Genomic DNA, 3,768 nt, shown 5'->3' with positions numbered 1-3,768 from the left:
TTAAACCCACCAGTATATAGACCGCTAGTAGTTCTCTTATTCTCTTATTATTATAGTAATCTTACCCACTTGGCTTCTCAGGCGGATACATTATTTTACAAGCGGGATTAAATCTATCTTACATACATACATGTCAAAAGCTTAGTATAGTCACTGGATAATTTGCGTTCCTTCCGCCCCTTCGCGAGATAAATCTTTTTTTTTTAAGTTTTGTTTTCACTTCAGGTAGTGCCTTAGCTAAAAATTCCCAAAAAAAAAAATATCATACAAAGCATAGTTTGTGAACAACGTCTCTTCTCTCCAACTACGGCTTATAATTAGGTTACCGAGGAAATAATAATGAAAGTGTTTGGATTATGCTAAAGACGGTATTTTCAGCTTTTATTCCAATCAGATGCTAAGCCTATACGAGAGCATCAATTTATTGCGCCATAACTTCGGTGATCGCATACTTTCATGAAATATTAAGATGAACTTAATCACCATAAAGCATTCACCTGCTCTACTCGCACATTTTTCTCTTCTCCTTTTGCTTAATAACTAACATGCATGATTGCCGTTTAAAAAGAAAAAAAAAAAACATATTCGAAATGAAATCGAAAAGTCAAAGGAGGAGGATAAACTCTAATTAAGAAAAATGATTAAAAAATTTTTTTTTCAATTGTAGGCGTGTAGGTGACCCGTAATGCTCATGTTCTTCATATATGATTAAATCAAGTTTATTTACGTTAATTTACCATAAAAACATTGAATACTTGCTAGCAACGTAAGTATTTCACATATCGAACGAGCAGCGAATTGTACACTAACTGGCCCTCAATTGTGAGTTTTCTTCTCTTCTCTTTTTTTTTTTTTTTTGCCTTATTTGCTTAAATATATTCAAAATTCTGTTTAAAGCGTTCATAAAATTTCTCTTTACTAATAACGAACATTGGCCAAATATCCTCTATATATATTTATGAAATGCTCGTAAGAGCAAAGCAAAAGGGGAAAGAAATTAAAATGTCACAAGCAAAAAAAAATATATATATATATAAAATGCGTTTGGAGCCAAAAATTCCACTTGAAATAACAAAGTGTATATAATTTCAACGAAATTCCTTTGTTTCTATCCGAGGTAAGTATTTGCCAAGAGCGAGGAAAATTAAATTATGAAATATTTCTACAAATTCATGGCATTTTTCTTAGTGTTTTATGCTTTATAAAGTTAGAGATTTTCAACAATCAATTATGTATAAGTACCGCAAAGTGAAAGGATATTGTTACGTAACAGCCATTTTAGTACAGCTTAAGACGTCGTAAATTCTTACCGCTAGACTTAAATAGAAGCTAGGTCAGCAGATCAAATGCAAGATAGGCGACACAACTCAAAGGACAATAAAGTTTTTTCAAAAAGTTCATGTCAATATTCTTAACCCGTTTATTTCGAAGCGGTTTCACAGTCACCCTGACTTCTGGTTAACATTTTTTATGTGGTCTCATCAATAGATAAGTTCATTGCAAAATATATACATATATATTTTTTTGCTTCATAGGGCAGGGTATGGTACCGTTGCCGTATTTAAAGTAAAAATTTTAATTCCTAACTTGGTTTTGTTTATCGTGTGTCCCTTTTCCCGATCCCCTGTATTTCGAGAAGTTGCACTTGTATTGTTACTATTGCCCACAATCGCAATTTCTATAGCATTTCTATTGCATTTCTATATCCTTCTCCTTCTTCTTCTTCTCAGGTAAATTCTACAGTGGTAGTAAACTTTCAGTTAGTTGGATTACCCTCGCGTCCTTTTATAAACACTTAGTTTGACAAATAAATAATTGTAACGCCCAAAAATATGCATTGAAGATGTAGTAAAGCATTTAGAGAATTCTCTCATAATTGACGTGATACGCACCTTCCGTCGACTTCGGCTTCTTTAGAGTGCTTTAGGTATTTCAACAAACCATAGAACAATGCATGTTGCAAACATTGCTTGCATTATTAAATCGATTTATTCCGTCATTAATAATAAATTAAACGCAAATAAAAATAATAGAAATAGAGTAAAATCACAGCTCTAACTCTAACTGTACAGGGGAAGTGATGAGCATCTCATCTCCTCGTGTAACGTCAATCGGTGAGAATATTGAGCTTTTGATATCGTCTAAATGAGAACGTAGAATGATATCTTTTGAATAAAATATCTACACATAATATCTAAATAGCATCTAAACAACAAACATTCGCACAAACTTTATGTCTTCGGTATCAAAAGTGATGTAGAATATAAATACTTCGCTGCGGCCGATATTTGGAAACCATTTCGAACCGCCTATCAAGCTATACTTCGCCTATATGAGAGAAAGCTTTCGTGGCTTGCCCGCTCGGCGGCATACAACGAAGATCCTTTTCGAGGACGAGAGCGTGGGCCGCGATATAAGACACTCGTAACAAGAATTTAATACAATTAACAATAAAAAAAAAAAACGAAAATTAATGGATAGTCAGTAGTGCAATGAAAAAGAGCGTGTGCGGGTGTGTCGAGTTGCATTAATTCATAAATGTTTGAGGTTTCTGGCAAAGTGCACAAAAGTGATTAAAAAATTCGTAGCTGCATTAACAAATGTACGCTTGCATATATGCAGAGAGAAAAATGCAGACTACAATATATATATATATATGTCAAAATATCCTATATTTCTACTAATATGACGACCGCGTCGAAAGAACAATATTCTCTTCTTCGGCATTTCGAAACCGGATGCTAGGCAACTCGGACTGCATCGATCTGAACAAAAGGTGCATTATGTCTGTTGAGTACGCTGAGTGCGGCAGCACTCAACAACAAGACAAAACTTCGAAGATTTTAATCTCATTGATGCAGCTTTTGAACACAATGTTTCTTCCAAGGGTGGAAAATGAATACGCCTCAACTTTATATATGTATACTCTTCAAGTAGATTTGGTTCTCTTAATCTGGGGTAATTACTGTGAACGCAAAACCGCAGAAGCGCAACCCAAAACAGCCTGTGTTAGAGCCTTGCGGTATTTGTTGCCAATCAATAAGTTTCTCAATTTCTTTAGTGATCTTCTAAGACCGGCGGCCTTCATAGTAACTTTCATAGTATTTTTAGCTGGACATTGAGCATATTTCCCTTTTTCATAACCAAAGGCTTTCTTATCGGACGCTCGAACAATACCCAAAAACTTCTTGTGCACGAGACCACTGTAGGGGTAACAATTCACATTAGTTAAATTGTTGGGTTCTGTGCTCAGCGGCTTCTTTACATCACGTTTCTTCAACAACTAGGCGTTGTTGTTACGGATTATCAACCAATTTAGATGAGGTGAACTTGTAGCCATAGCTCGAATCAAGTGTTCACGGTAACTGTTAATATTAAATTTGAATCTCACGCAAAACGAATAAAATGTACTTTTCGAAAGACTTGATAGACTCTAGAAGTTGTGTTCTCGCATATAAATGTAACTGTTGAACATAGTTACACGAAAAGAACATGTAAACAAGCGTACATGAGATCTTAAACTCAAACTTAATTACAATAAAATTGCTTTTGTCTTTTCATGTATTAATATTAAAGTACATGCTTATATATATATACATATATATGCATATATACATATATATATATAAAGAGTTTCGCTAATGTTATCAATACAACATCAACGTTCCTCGTAATAATGAAAGAAATTCTTAAAATTCCATCAAAAATGATTTTTTTTATTCCATTGGCCGGGATAGTTACGTGGTACCTAAGAGAATGTCTTCATAA

The 3,768-nt window shown here is 34.0% G+C and overlaps 1 pseudogene; it reads right to left on the bottom strand.

Moving 5' to 3' along the window:
- Positions 1–2,641: 2,641 nt before the first annotated feature.
- Positions 2,642–3,550, bottom strand: LOC119644217 (annotated as a pseudogene).
- Between the last annotated feature and the right edge of the window lie 218 nt (positions 3,551–3,768).

Source organism: Glossina fuscipes, unplaced genomic scaffold (genome assembly GCF_014805625.2).
Source record: "Glossina fuscipes isolate IAEA_lab_2018 unplaced genomic scaffold, Yale_Gfus_2 0, whole genome shotgun sequence".
Lineage (NCBI taxonomy): Eukaryota > Metazoa > Arthropoda > Insecta > Diptera > Glossinidae > Glossina > Glossina fuscipes.
The sequence above is the reverse complement of the archived record's forward strand: the minus strand, read 5'-3'. Positions and strand labels throughout refer to the sequence as shown.